Source organism: Orcinus orca, chromosome 17, assembly GCF_937001465.1.
Source record: "Orcinus orca chromosome 17, mOrcOrc1.1, whole genome shotgun sequence".
NCBI classification, from domain to species: domain Eukaryota; kingdom Metazoa; phylum Chordata; class Mammalia; order Artiodactyla; family Delphinidae; genus Orcinus; species Orcinus orca.
The window spans coordinates 53,846,740-53,862,984 of NC_064575.1; the positions used below are offsets into that span (position 1 = coordinate 53,846,740).

The following is a 16,245-nucleotide window of genomic DNA, read 5'->3' on the forward strand; positions in this document are numbered from 1 at the left end:
TCTACATTTCAACCTTGCTCCTTCTATATCTTTTGTCTAAAGCTCTCAGGTAAACTCTAAATTTGAATTTTTCTTTCTTTTCCATCCATCTTAACAGTTTACATGCAATAATGTACACCCACGCTTTGACTAATGTATACACCATTGTAACCAGCACTACCATAAAGATAAATTTCTTCATGTCCCTTTTGTCCACCTCAGGCAACCATTTTTATCTGCTTTCTGTCACTACAGACTTTTGTGAAGTGGAATAATTTTAAACAGTAAAGGCCAAACTAAAACAGCTGACAAATAAATGTACTACCAACATGAATAAAGGTATGTTAAAGCATGCCCTGCTCTAAAGGAAAGATTGAGAGTACATTAGAGTGGATATATTACCATCACTGAAATGGAACTCTGACTTCTGAAGTAACCATAGGGTTAGTTTACCAATCCTTAGCTTACTCACAAAAGGACTGTGACAGAAAAAATAAAATAAAATCTGCTATATTGGCAGGACCTGACAAAAAGGATTTTGGGACCAACACACCTGAAACAACTAAGACAGATGTAAACGTAGTATTTTTTTACTTCCGTAATTATACCAGCACTGCAATAATAGTTGATTAAAACCAATACTAATAACGTCTATACATAAAAGATGGTAAATGTTGAGATAAGTGAGCTCTATCTCGGCTTATCTTCTCAGATGCTCCCTAGGAAGGTCTTAAGATTTCCATAATTTCCTAGCCCAGAGTAGGTGCTGAGAAAAGATGGACAAAGGACAATTCTAAGAATGGGGAGTTCTGAAACTTAAGCGTTGTGGTGATGACAGGAAAGAACTCCCTGAAGTGTGTTGAAAAAGAGGTCCATCTTTCACATCCTTAAAAGGAGCCCCAAACCTTGATATACAAGTGACCCACATGTAAATGCAAAGCTCAACTGTCAGTTAAAAACTAAAAGCTATGCCCAGGAAAAACTAATTCCTCAAAAGAATCCACAAAACACAAAGACCTTCAGGAAAGAGGGTTTCTAACACATTTTGAGCCACAAACCCTGTGCTCAAATGAAATGTTCACTTGGAAGCCCAGTATTTCCAACAATTGAAAAGGCTTAAGTTGGTGGCTAAGCATAGACTATTCTTAAGTCTTTCCTACACCCGATCTCACTGAAAGAGTCCTAAAAGCAGTTCATAACCATACCCTCAGAAGCCTATGCTTGCAATTTTCTTAACATGTGAGCAAAAATACTTTAAAGTTTCACTGTTGCAAAAAGGTTCATGTTCTACATTTCTGCTTTACAAGGCACTAAAGTAAAGAAATATTTGAGTAAAATGTTTTCAAGAGGCATCTAAAGTTACTTGGTGGTAATGTTAAACCAAAAATCTGACACACAGCATGTCCTAGGGAGTCAGAATGAAAATAAGTGTGCATGTGTTGGGGGTGAGCAGAGTTTATACTGTATGCCAGATCCACCAAGTTAATCCACATCACAGGGAATTTCCAGGGATCTCTCCATTAAGAATGCAGACTCAGGGAATTCACCTGGTGGTCCAGTGGTTAGGACTCTGCACTTCCACTGTAGGGGGCCCATGTTCAATCCCTGGCTGGGGAACTAAGATCCTGCAAAGTGCTCCGGCCAAAAAAAGGAATGCAGCAGACTCAAACCCAAATGATGCCAAACTTCCCCCATGTTCCAATCTAATCCTGGTTATAATTCCCAACGGACACTGCACCATTTTTTTTTTTAAAGGTGTATAAATCAGAAACAGGACTGATTTATTGGTTCCAACATGTTATAGACCACTACATACTACAGTCTAGTGTTGCTGGACATTGACTTATTTAAATTAAACTTAAAAGAGCAAATCCATTTTTAATAAAAGCTCTCAAGTTTATTTTTATCAATAGACACTAAAATGTGTTCTCTACTCACAAGAGCCTTTGAGCTATTTTCACAACCAAACACCTAAATATATGGTGAAAGAAAGCTCAGCTTATTTTACACTAATACAACTGCTGCAATCACAATACTATGTTTATAAACGAAATAATTTCCTCTTGGACATCATAGCTGGGAAGAAAAGAGCATGTTTAACATTCCTTATTTACACCTTCATATTGGTGTTTTTGGATAATACATTTTTCAGGAAGAGCTGCCAAGGAAAGAAAAGGCTCCCAAGAACCACACACTGCTCCCTGGAGTCTTTCATGAGGTCGTGAGTCCTCATGTCATCGAGAGGGTAGCTCCAAGAGGAGTGGTTGCAGCAGCTGGGCACTTGCCTTGTTACACACCTGCTACAAAGGCTTCTACAGTTGATTGTACTTCAGAAGAAACTGATACATCTCTCAAATAATCACAAGATAATTCTGGCAGCAACAGCCCACTTGACACCAAGCTGGATGAATATGAGTCTTGGATTTCTGAAGTGAAGACCTCCCTGGAAGTAGAACAGGGAGAGCTGAAAGTTTGAGAGTACTGTTTCAGAGACATCTAAGCAGGAAACCCAACCTTAACACATGACCAGTTTTCTAAAAGGACTTTTACTCATTAAAAATGAGAACTTAAGATATTTTGAAATTTACACTACTACTATTATTCTGAAGAAGCCTAAGGGTATTTCTACCTTTATTATTATTATTATTTTTTTACATATTTATTGGAGTATAATTGCTTTACAATAGTGTGTTAGTTTCTGCTTTATAACAAAGTGAATCAGTTATACATATGTTCCCATATCTCTTCCCTCTTACGTCTCCCTCCCTCCCACCCTCCCTATCCCACCCCCCTCCAGGCGGTCACAAAGCACCGAGCTGATCTCCCTGTGCTATGCGGCTGCTTCCCACTAGCTATCTACCTTACGTTTGGTAGTGTATATATGTCCATGCCTCTCTCTCGCTTTGTCACAGCTTACCCTTCCCCCTCCCCATATCCTCAAGTCCATTCCCTAGTAGGTCTGTGTCTTTATTCCTGTCTTACCCCTAGGTTCCTCGTGACATTTTTTCCCTTAAATTCCATATATATGTGTTAGCATATGGTATTTGTCTTTCTCTTTCTGACTTACTTCACTCTGTATGACAGACTCTAGGTCTATCCACCTCATTACAAATAGCTCAATTTCGTTTCTTTTTATGGCTGAGTAATATTCCATTGTATATATACGCCACATCTTCTTTATCCATTCATCCGATGATGGACACTTAGCTTGTTTCCATCTCTGGGCTATTGTAAATAGAGCTGCAATGAACACTTTGGTACATGACTCTCCCTGAATTATGGCTTTCCCAGGGTACATGCCCAGCAGTGGGACTGCTGGGCCACATGGTAGTTCCACCTGTAGTTTTCTAATCTACCTTTATTATTACTTTTACATAGGCATTTGATGACTTAGCACTCAGCTCACAGCTTTAAAAATAGACACAATGGGGAAAAAAAATAGACACAATGCTGTCAAAGTCACCTCTGCATTCTACATCCCACAGAAAAATGTTACTTACCACAGAGAATACCTTTGGAAATAATCGGCCAGAAGGGATGACACTGGTACTACAAACATGAGGTCTGGAGCAGGCCTCCAGGAAGGCAGTTCCAGGAAGCTACTATGACGTCTTTTGCTCAACTTTATAATTTCAATTCCTTCACACAGATAGATGGGACTGGAGTCCCATCTATTAATTTTCATTGCTGTGTACTATTCTTTGTAGATGTACAACATTTATTTATCCAAAGAGGACCTATAGGTTGTCCCATTTTTTTGCTATATTGTTTATAAACACCATAATATAATTTCTTGCTGTTATTTATGTACCCAAGGGGAACACTGCTCAAGTTGTGGTCTGCAAACTAGCTGATCCACAAATGAAGAACCAAGCAGTGTGCTACAGTCTAGGGCCACATACCTGGGAGTAGAAACTGCTGTTATTAGTGAAAAATTGTTTTTAAGGGCTTCCCTGGTGGCGCAGTGGTTGGGAGTCCGCCTGCCGATGCAGGGGACACGGGTTCGTGCCCCGGTCCGGGAGGATCCCACGTGCCGCGGAGCGGTTGGGCCCGTGGGCCATGGCCGCTGAGCCTGCGCGTCCGGAGCCTGTGCTCCGCAATGGTAGAGGCCACAACAGTGAGAGGCCCGTGTACCGCAAAAAAAAAAAATTGTTTTTAAGCCTTTTGCTCATTTCCCTACATGTTTTTTGCTTTTTCTTATTGACCTATAAGAGCTCTTCATGAATTCGGGATAGCAAATATTTCTCATTTTGAGTTTTATTTATTTTGCTATAGTATCCATGTTCAACATACTAGGATATCCCATCCTACTCTTGGTCATGCCAAATATAACATGCCAACCATGCTGAACCTAGATGATGAACTAAGGAGAGACTATACTTATTTAGGAGCTCTTTATAAACTGGGCACCACAGTATCTTTGCAGTAAAAAACAAAAAATAGGGAATTCCCGGGCGGTCCGGTGGTTAGGACTCCATGCCTCCACTGCAGGGGGCCAGGGTTCGTTCCTGGTTGGGGAACAAAGATCCTACAAGCCACCCCCCACCAAAAGAAAGAAACAGATCAAAAATAATCTGAAATCATATATTCAACATAAACCTAATATTAAGTTCAGTCTGTATGAGCACATGAAGTATAGCAGGGAGCTGGATCTTAAGAACATGCTGGGCAACTAAAGAATTCAACTAGAATATAAAACTGAAAAGCCCCTACTGTCAAGAACAGTTTATTAGACAAACCTAAGGAGAAAGAAGAGAATGTGTAATTCTTATGATTCTTATTAATAGATATTTTAAGATTAATATGGCTAATACCACTCACATTCACAGTAACAATTATCCTAGAGTGATGCTGTCCAACAGAACTTTCTATGATGATTGAAACATTCTGTCACTGTCCAAAACAATAGCCATTAGCCACATATAATTCCCAAGCATTCAAAATGTGCCCAAGTAACTGAAGAGCTGAACTTTTAATGTTATTTGATTTGAATTCTTTAAATTTATATAGCTACCTCGCTAGTGGCTACTGTACTAACAGAGCAGTTCTAGAGAATGCTGTCTTCATAAAAAATTTTAAACTTCTAAGGATCAAGTCCACACACATCACAGATAAAAAAAACAAGAACAAAAACCATGGTACCCCCAAATAATTTTGCTCAAGGTAACAAAGATCAATTCACAAGTTTACAAAACTAGACAGTAAAGGAAAGAAAGGTCAAAACTCCACACCAAGTAAATCCTAGAGAAATGAAATGTGTGCTTACATAAGATAATGAAGAAAGGTGGAAAAGTTTAGAGCAGAGCATCCCAAAAGGGTTTTATCATCTTGACTCCTGCTGCAACTCACTCAGTTACAGGCATTTAAGACCTCATGGTGGCTGGGTATGGTTTTGGCAGGCTGAACTTCATCAGCCTAATCCTTGCAACACAGTACGCTGCACAAATATTTTCTACTTATGCCATAATATTCTTCACATTATTCCCTAGATTAGAAAAAAGGATGGCCAAATCTTTGTTTCAGTTAAGTTGTGACAAACTGCTTCAGTGTGCACGGATGGCCCTGGAATGGAGGTGAAGGACAAAATCATCTGTGTCTTCTAGGCCTTACCAACACAACGGCATTGCACTTGCAACGGCCTCCTTAGGCCGGTCTGAATAATAAACCTGCAGCCTACCACTTACCTAGATTTTATAGCTTATGACGTACAGTTTACACAATACCTTATTTACTCCTAATCAGAAGAATTAAGTGTCTCTAAATGCTTTTTTGAGGGCAGAGAAGAAAAACCCCAAACTCAAAAACTCTGAATTTAAGACCAAAGGGAGTGTAATGGAATACACAGATTGGTAGTGACTATTAACTTTCTCAGCTCACTATCTTCTGTAATAAATGCAAGAACAATTTTATTCCCTTTAAAAATGGTCTACACTGCTTTCTAATCTATTTGGCCCCCCCAGAAAAGCCTAAATTTGCCTGAAGAAAGAATACCATGTCCCCCAAACCGTTTTACCCATTAACATCCTATTACTCCCATTGGGCTTCTACAGAATGCTTTTTTGCTATTTTACACAAGCAATGAGGCACCACTGAATACTACTTTTTGCATGCCAAGGGGATACACATACTTTAAAAACTGGTCCCTAAATCTGTGTATTTTCAATGATAGTTTTATTCGTCTTCGTAGTCAAAGAGCACCAAAAACCATTAATAAAAGTTCTGTGAATTTGCTTACATCACAGAATCTTTAAATTACCAAATATTGGTAATTTAAATATTTAAAATTTTAGACAAAATTTGTCCATTTAGACAAATCAATTAATTGAATCCCTTTTCTATTCTTAGAAACAAAACATTAAAAGTTATATGTTAATAATTAACTCAATCTGACGTCATCACTAGATCTGCTAATAAAAGCAGCTGGTTACAAGAGAATTTAGTTTTCTGAAACAGCCTTTAAAATTTTTCCATTAGGCTGATCTATTAATTATAATTGGAGCTCTAGCTAAAATAACTTGAAAATATAGCCCACTGAAAAAACTACTGCAGCACAGAGCCTAAGAAAATTAAAACGTACACAAAAACTTTTCCACAATTAGAGCCCTTCAGTAATCTGAGATATTATTAAGCTTAAGCATTTGTTATGATATCTTTACAGTGCTCACACATTACACCACACACATATCCAAAAGAAAAAATTTTACTATGCAAGCAGCTTATAGTTTCCATATACTTAATGAAATGAACTATCTAAAAATTCAGATGGTTACCTGGATTTGAAAACCTAACTCTGAAGCCAAATCCTAGAGCTTAGACCACCTGCACAGAAATCCTACTGGAGTGCTGGAAGCATAACATGGGTCATGGAATTATACATTTTGCAGTGCTATGTGCTAAGTGTTTTCCATGAAGGCCAGTGTGTTAAATCCTTTGACTTCTAATTTTCCAAACAGAATTGTTGCTCCACAGGAAATATCAGGATTTCAATGTCTAGTATTGCAAACAGCTATTGATATCTAAGGACATTTCTGGAATGTACAATTTCTCTTGCCACCTTTACTAATTCTAGTCAAGAAACCTTTAGGGCAAGATATCTTTTTGGATTCAAAATTTCTCAGATTTTAGAATGGCAATTTAGTACATATACGTTTAATATATTATTTAACGCTCTCCAGGAGGCAGCAGAATTAGGAATATTAGCACTAAACGGGATAAGTCAAAATAAAAATAGCCTCAAATTAGCTCAGATTCAGGTCAACTTTTTGTTCCCAAATCAGGTTAGGTCACATCAAGGAAGCTATATAATTTTTTTTAACTTTTGGATTTTGGAATTACATGAATAAGGGATTGTGGCTGTAGCTTTATAGCAAAGCACCAAGAACTAAAGTTTCACTTAACATAATATACACTGTACCTGGGCATAATAAATAAGTCAGTCACTTTGGCTGCCGGAACCTTCAGAATGTAGTGTTAGCATTTTCTACCTGTGCCTATATACACTACGCCTCCACAAACAAAAAAAGACGCGGAAATTATAGACTTTTTGAGTTCTACAATATTAATTACCTTAAAGACTTTTCCCTGAGTTGGCAGAATCATTTATAAATGTATGAGCTCACTAATATGTTTCTCAAGTCTAAGAGGAAACACCAGTAGAAATATAAAATATAATGCAAAGTTAGGTTTCCATTAAAGAGACTTGGGGCTTCCCTGGTGGCGCAGTGGTTGAGAGTCCGCCTGCCGATGCAGGGGACGTGGGTTTGTGCCCCAGTTTGGGAAGATCCCACATGCCGCGGAGCGCCTGGGCCCGTGAGCCATGGCCGCTGAGCCTGCGCATCCGGAGCCTGTGCTCCGCAACAGGAGAGGCCACAACAGTGAGAGGCCCGCGCGCCGCAAAAAAAAAAAAAAAAAAGAGAGAGACGAAATAAAAATCTTATCCTTTAATATGGTCGTGCTTAAAACATGAAGCTTGTTATGAAACTTCCAACTTAGAATCTATTCCCCTCTCAACTATGGAGTCAACTACACCCCACTCAAAAAAGTTTTATATCTCTAAGCCAACTTGGGAGAAAACATCAGATATGCTGGAAGGAGAATAGATGACTAACAAAAATTAAAGAGATAACTGGCTTGGCAGTGAACTGGTGGCAACTGTACTTCTCTTTAATATGCATACAAGCCACTTGGTTAAAATGCTGATTTCTGATTCAGGTTTGGGTGGAGCTGAGAGTCTGCAGTTCTATTCTAGGTTATGCTAATACTACTGTTCCAAAGACCACACACTGCATTAACAAAGGGCGATTAAAACCCTCAAAAAAAGATAAATCATTGTATCAATTTACAGTTAAAGGAACTGTTCTAGTTCAACTTTATTTTACAGCTGTGATTTAAAAAATAAGCAATATGCTCAAATTCACACAGCTAGGAGAAAGCCAGTATGGGAGTACAGGAAACCCTCCAGCCTGGGTTCCAAGTCAGTAGAACTTTCAAGAATTCGTATTATTTAAACTCTTTCTCCCCTTTCTCTTTAGACTTAAAAAAAGAAGTCTAAAATTGTAATTTGAGGTTAACAGTAAATGTGTTGAAAAGGTCTGCTTTAACATACACCCTCCAATTAGATCTCTTTCCTGAAATTTTCTGACGTTACTCCCTCCAAGTCTCTAGCCCACTTAAAGACATCCAAACCTCAACACCAAAACCTAAATTTCAATTGCAAGAAATCTACAAATAATAAAAAATTTTAAATGAACCACACAAATCTAGCAGCACAAGTTCGAACAACAGTTTACTGTGGAACTGCATTGGGCACAGAGGTTTAAATTCAAAGTTAAATCCATACACAGAAAATCAAGTATAGTCAAAAACTATCCCTGAAAATATCTTAGGACGGTAGCCGGTTGAGAGATAAACATGTATCATCTCTCAGTAATACCTCTAAAAACAACCAGTTTTTCTACCAGGTGAGTATTATACAAAGTCATTTTGTGAAAAAGAACATAAACTCTTAGAAATTACATTGTATTTGGCAAGATGCTCATAACTAGAAAAATAAGAACTAAGATTCACCTCTTATATCTCATGCTCTGTGGTAGAGGTTTGAGTGGAATGAATGGAGAGCAGAATTTTTTGCCTGAATACTTGAATTCAAGTATTGAATACTTGAATACTCCAAATACTTGAATCTAACAAGTTAAATGATTGAATGGCGTGCTAAACTACTACCCACACCTCATTAAAACACAAACAAAAAACCACCTCTCCAACTTATATTAAAATCTGGCATAGTAAGATTTCCTAAAACTTACCCTGCAGTATGTACTTAGATATAGTAAATAAGGATCCAGCCACTAGTAAACAATGCATACAACTGAATCAACTTTAAGGAAGTGGGGGAGTTCCCTGGTGGCCTAGTGGTTATGATTTCAGGCTCTCTCACTGCCATGGCCTGGGTTCAAGCCCTGGTGGGGGAGCTGAGATCCCTCAAGCCACTCAGTTGGGCCAAAAAAAAAGGTGGGGGGCGGGGTGTAAGTGGTAAATACAATTTCAAGTTTTGAAAAAGACTGAGCAACAAGAACTCTCCTTTACTTCTACTTTACAAGACCCTCCCTCACACTCTGCAGATGTGAAAATACTTACATGGACAAGTTAGGAGATGGAACCCCCCTATCATCAGCTAGGTTCCCAAGGTGGCTCAGCGTTGAAGTCGAACTGCTCTCTATACAGCACTTCTCCTAGGCCCTCTGGGTAGTTGTATACTTGGTCAGAAAGTTCGCCCTAAAGAAGAAAATAAAAATATATAAGTCCAGTGGTAAAAAATGTTAGGTGGCGCTTCAAGAAGGTTAAATTGATGTAAAGATTAAGTGCGGGAAGAAGTTTTAGTTTGAAGTGTTTCATTAAAGCACATTACACAAAATGATGTTTCCAAAGGGTTTATCACAGTACCAAGTACTTTTTTATGTAGTAAGCATTTCCAAGCTGCTAGAGTACAGAACTGACAGAATTTGAGGTCATGGTCATCTTACCAAGTTACTCTATCTACCTACTCAGTTTCCAGCCTTCACCGAATTTCAGTTTTGCTTTTATTTGTCCTCCAAAACCCAAACTTCTAAGTGGCCTCAAATTTTAAGATGTCCAAGTGCCCTCACTAACCTGGTGTGTGTGCAAGATTTTATATGTATATCTAATAGTGTGAAACTACCCACAAGCCTTCTTCTACTCTCCAAATTCTAAGTTCTTCTTTGCTTAAGTGTAAAATCCTACTACACATCCAAAAGAAAAACATTTTGTGACTTAGCTAATACACTAAGTACACATGTGAAATAACTTTTGAGACCTGCCTTACGTATCCGACAAGTAACCTCTTAAGGTTTACCTCCTCCTCATTCCCAACCTAAGTCACTCTACTATCACTAGGAACAACATATGAATGTGAACGTGCTTGGCACGCTACAAAATGCTAAATAAGTTTTAGAAATGGTTTTTACCTATTATGATTTGACAGGATAGACTTATCACCTCTAACCTAAACAGCTACATTTATACTTCTATTTGTAACTCGGTGATTGCTACCTTAAAGTAATACAACCTGACAATATCTGCTAGAAGATGGGTGGTAAGAAGGGAACCAGAAAAATAATGAAATTTAGGAATTAGAAGAATCTGAGATTTCAGAAGCACTCTAGACAATCTTAAGCATATCTCATCTCAACCAGGATAGAGGCACCCTTAGGGGAGGTAAAATGTTCTTTCAATCTACTAGGGGTATCCTGCTCACATGCTCAATGACACTTATGGACAATGAGGCAAAAATCCATACGAATATGCAACAGTGACTATATCATCATGTTAGATTCCAACTAAGTACTCCAAAACAAACGTTCCAATTCTTCCCAAACCAAGGTAATTTTAAAAGTAAATTAAAAGCCGACTCACGCTAGAGACAGAGACAGAGTTTACTCTAAACTGTTCTAAGGAATAGGATAATTATCCTGGCTGAGACATTTTCATCCATCCCCCCCACCCCGACCCACTATAGATCAATAGCTATTTTGCTGCTTAATGCAACCCAGGAGCAGTACTGTGAAATATTGAGAACATTACACTTCAGACATTCAAGAATGTTCTTCAGCAGGATCTCTAAAATATTTCCACCTAATGAAAAAGATACTAGTAGGAAATGAAGACTCTAAACTTTGAAAGGTACCCTTTAATATAAATAAAAGGGGTACAGGGCCATTTACATACAGGATGAACTGAATGTTCATCTGTACAGTCAAGATAAACCATAAGAGGAGGTTAAATAAAAATATGGAGGGTTTCCCTGGTGGCTCAGTGGTTGGGAGTCTGCCTACCAGCGCAGGGGACGTGAGTTTGGCCCGGGAAGATCCCACCTGCCGCAGAGCAACTAGGCCCGTGCACAGTAACTACTGAGCCTGCGCTCTAGAGCCTGTGAGCCACAACTACTGAGCCCGCCTGCCACAACTACTGAAGCCTGCACGCCTAGAGCCCGTGCTCCACAAGAAGAGAAGCCACCGCAATGAGAAGCCCGTGCGCAGCGACGACGACCCAACACAGCCAAAAATAAATAAATTTATAAAAAAATAAAGATATGGAAAAATAGAAGGTATAGGGAAAGATAAATTTTTCTCATTTAGAATGGTGTTTCTATCAGTTGGATCGTGTACAACACTGCAATCAAATTCCTTAACTGTTTGAAGAGAATGTCCGTTTCTACACTATCTTGGCAGACAGCACAGGGAAAACTAGAGTTAACCGAGTCAGCAGCTGGCCAATAAATCACCAAAAACCTCCCATCACTTTGACAGTAACTACCCAGAAACTTAGTATCCCCCAAACTATCAGTATTTCTTTGAACAACTTACGTTGCCTTTACCAATGACTTTTCAAGTTGTTCTGGGTATTCTTTCCAAAAACCCCAAACCCTAGTCCAATCATGAGAAAAATATCAAACAAACCCAAATTGGGGACACTTTACTGGGTATCTGGCCAGTACTTCTCTAGACTGTCAAAGACATGAGAAACTGTCACAAATCAGAGACGACTGGGGAAGACATGACAACTAAATGTAGTGTGGTATCTTGGATTGGCCCCTGGACAGAAAGCACATTAAAAACTGGTGAAATCCAAAGAAAGTCTGGAGTTTAAGTGGCAGTAATGTATCAAAGTAGTTTCTTAATTTTGACAAATGTACTATGGATACCTCTTATAATAAGGTAAACTAGGTGAGAAATACAAAGTTACTCCATGTTATCTTTGTAACTTTTCCATAAATCTAAAATTATTCCAAAATAAAGTTGTTTTAAAAAAAATCAGGCAAGGTATTCATATAATGGACTACTACTCGGCAGTTAAAAGTAACAATTTACTGATGAATGGATGAATATCAAAAACATTCTGAGTTAAAGAAGGCTTTCACAAAATACAATGCATACATTATATATGCCTATGGAAGTTCTAGAATAGGTTTACATAATAACTAATCTATATGGTTAGTAAAAAGTCAGAACAGTGGTTGCCTCTGTGAGTAGTGAGGGATGGAGTTTGAAGGGGCAAAGAGAATTTTCTGGGTTTGATGGCAATGTTCTCATCTTTGTTAAAGGTTTGGATTACACAGCTGTATTTCTGTCAAAACTCGTCAAATGATATACTTAAGATTTGTGCATTCTGCTGTTTTGTGAATTTTACCCTATTAAACTCTACTTAATGATATGTGCATACTGAAGTTGGAGGGGTGGTGAAGTGTTCTGGCGTCTCCAACTTACTTTGAAATACAAAGAAAAATAAGACTGATGAATGCACAGTGGAATGGCAAATAAAGGAAAATGTTAAGTGTTTACTGAACGTAGGTGAGGGTACAATTCTTTCACTCCCTCTGTATGTTTGACAATTTATAAGTTAAACCTGGGTGGTAGGAGGGACAGCACTGATTATTACTTGATTCCAGCACCTACCATGTCACCTATAATCATCAGGAGCCTATCTTTCCTTCTAACTCTTCTGGGCTTATTTGCCTTCATAACCAGCATCTGTACTCTCCTATGGTTGCAAAAGAAATCAAAGGATTGTTAGAGCCTTGCCCTATAATCATTAGCTGTATTTCTGCCAGGCTCGTCCACATCAACCTTTCCTTGATCACACATCCTTAAGTGTTCTCCGGTTCCCATCCAAGCAGGGGGATCAACAGTGGAAACCAGACGGGACACAAAACATCTTAATGTATCCACGAGGCAATCACAAAAGCCAGTTAAATCTGCTGAAACATCATGGGGCCGTAAACTGTGTTCCCGACCGTTTCAGGTCGCCGAACCAGCAGCTTAGCCTAAGAAACACACGTTCAGGATATACACTGGGGAAGGGTTAAAACAGCACCATTAACTGCCAAAACAGTGCTTGATAAGCCACCCAAGCCTACCGCTCTCCCTCTCTCTGCCCTGGAATCGTGGCGCGGCCGGGAAAACGAAGCCATGGTGACTAATCCTCGGGCTCCAGGAGGTGGCTGGGGTGAGTGAAGGCGACTCGACCCAATCAGGAGCGCCGCAGGGGGCGGAGCAGCAGCCCCGAGGCTTCCAGAAGAGGCCAAAGGCCTCTCGCTCGCTACCTGACACCGGGGCTTCCCCGCCGCCTGGCCCCTTGCGGCGTCAACTTTCCTCCAGCAGAGGGGGGCCGCACTCCCCGCACCCTCGAGCACCCGTCCTCCTCCGGCAGCTGTCACAGGAGGCCGGCGCCGGGCCCGCCCCGCTCCATTCATAACCTAAGGCCGCGGCGGTTGCAACCGGTCGCGCTCCCGCCAGGCTCCCGAGGCTAAGGCACGGCGCCGCTCAGGGTCGGGCGGCGGGACCAAGGCCCCTCAGGGCTGCAACCAGTCCCCCTCCCCGGAAACAGCAATGCACCACGGGAGCGGGGTGGGGGCCGCACGCCGCCCGGAGGCGCCGCCGACCCCCAGCGGCGAGACCCCCGCGCGCGCCCACACACACACGCCCCCTCGCCCCAACAGCAGCTGCTCGGGCTCGGCCCGGCGGCCAGCGACCTCCCGCCGCCCCAGTCCGCCGCGCCGCCGCCACCGCGGAAGCACCGGCAGCCGCCACACACGCCGCCATCCGCCATGTTCGAGGCGGCCGGCCGCGGGGCGCTGCGGGGACGCCGGCCGGGCGGCGGGGCCCAGCCGGAGGCACCCGGCAGCACCCCAAGGCCGCCCCGCGCCCCGGCCCCGGCCGCGCCCCTCGGGTCGGTACTCACGTGAGATAACGGCCCAAAGAGTCGGGTAAAGCGTCTTCTCTTTTTAGGCGGAATTTTTAAAGAGGGATGTGGTTACCTTGAGCAGAAATACCCAAGGCGGCCTGGGCCATAGGCTGCGGGGACGACGTGGGGGGAAAAGCGCGGCACCGACACCAGCTGTGCAGCAGTGGCGGCGGCGGCCGAAGGAGAGAAATAGAACAACAGCGCGGTCAGAAGAAGAAAGGCGAGGGCTGGGTGCGGAGAGGATTCAGCCTCGTCACACCGCAGAGCAGAGAGCGAGAAAGGATGAGAAGAGGCAGAGAAGGCGAAGAAACCAAACACTGCAACCGAGCGAAGAGCCAGAGAGTGTGAGAAGGCGGCACCAGAGACGCCAGTATTTATACAAAGGGGGCGGGGTCTAGTGACGTCGCTCCGGCAGGGTCGCCGCGGGAGCCGGGTGGAGCGGGGCTGCGGCCCGGAGAGAAGGGAGGGGGCGGAAGAGAAAGGGGTACGGCGCGGAGGGAGAGAAAGGGGGTGGGGCCGGGCGACCCCGCGATGCAGGTGCCGGTCGTCCGGTAGCTTCCCGCCCTCGGCAGCTTCCCCGCCCGTGGAAGACCGTCGCGCGGACGTGGGCGGGCGGGGGATAAGGGAGGTGGCTCCGGCAGAACGCTGCATCGCCCGCGCCCCTGCCGCCTGGGCGCCTGCGCTCACGCCCGAGGCGGGCCCGGGCGCTTTAGGAACTGGGCAGGGCGGCCGCAGCGCCGAGCGCAGTCCGGGGCCATGGGCTGCGCGACGCGAGCACTGCCTGGAGAGGGTGAAAGGGAGGTCCGTGCCAGCCACCCCGGAGACTACCCCCCTCGAGAGCCTCCGCTTTGGAGGGCTCTGTAGGCTGCGCCTGGGGACTGCCCTCCCAGGGTGAAGCTCCAGTCCCCGCGGGATGCAGCGCTCCTTTTTGGAAGCGAGTTCCTAATGGCCAGGAAGGCTCGGCCCAGTGTTCGGGTGGTTGCAGAGGCTCGTGACCGCGTGGAAATGTCCCCGTGCTCGCACGTTGCAGTGTGGTGCAGTAGGAATTTTTTTTTTTTTTAAGGAGTGGCATTTATGTCTTCCTTTTTAAAAGAGTTGGTGCAGTCAGACCCAGTCCTTATTAATGAAGGACCAGTGTCGGAGAGGGCATTACCGACGTTACAAGGGCACATTACTTTAACCCCCTACGTCTCGTTGCGCGGTCATTTGAATTTTACTACTCCATAACAAACTTATTTTTACTGGCGAACCTAGGACGACCTGCATGCCTTTTAGTTTATTCTCATCTTTTTAACATGTCTTCGCGCTACTCATCAGAAACCCTGACTCCTCCCGTGCTATTGCCTTGCAACTGAGACTCAATATGTACTGATACACCCCTCCAAAATCTTTGAGATAAAGACCCAGACTTTTTTCCTCTGGTACTTGCCGACCGTCTGTTTACTTTGTGAGCTGCACTGTGGTTGATTACTAAATCATGAGATACGAAAGTAAGAGAGAGAACATTCCTGAGTAGAACGGTAGCAACGCTGAAATGTAGGCTCTGGGATGAAAGTATTAGGTAGAAATCAGGAGCTGTGGACTCTTCCTGATTTCATGTCTCCGTATTTCACTCTGCTGCCTCTTGATTTTCTCTTTCATTCCATAAAAATTCTTTTCGCTTCAGAACATTTATAAGCACAGCACTTTACTAGACCCCCTCCCTGGTGGAGGGAGGAGGGCTAGAAATGAATACCCCACTTGAAATCTTGCTTACAATCTAGCAGGGGAAATAAAACAACAACACAAAATAACTAAATTGTTGACAGATAAAATGTTGCATGGAACCTAGTGGAAGTGGGAAATGATTGCAGCTAAGTGAGAGAAAGGCTGGTGGGGAAAGGTAGAGATAGATTTTGAGAGCAGACATTCCAGACATGGGAAATAAGTGATTTTGAGAACAGATATTCCAGGCAAGGGAACTATGTGAGAGAAGGCACAGAAATGGGCCAGTTCAGAGAACTGTGA

General features: G+C 42.5%; 1 protein-coding gene across 7 annotated transcripts in view; it reads right to left on the bottom strand.

The window, feature by feature from the left end:
* AZIN1 (antizyme inhibitor 1) overlaps positions 1–14,618 on the bottom strand; it is a 31,423-nt gene extending 16,805 nt beyond the window's left edge. For 2 of the 7 annotated variants that reach the window (XM_033438109.2, XM_033438106.2), the window contains exons 1-3: positions 14,236–14,618; positions 9,616–9,753; positions 2,265–2,422 (exon numbers count right to left, since the gene is read on the bottom strand). The gene's annotated coding sequence lies outside the window, so the exon portion shown is untranslated. 7 annotated transcript variants of the gene reach the window in all.
* Positions 14,619–16,245: the final 1,627 nt, after the last annotated feature.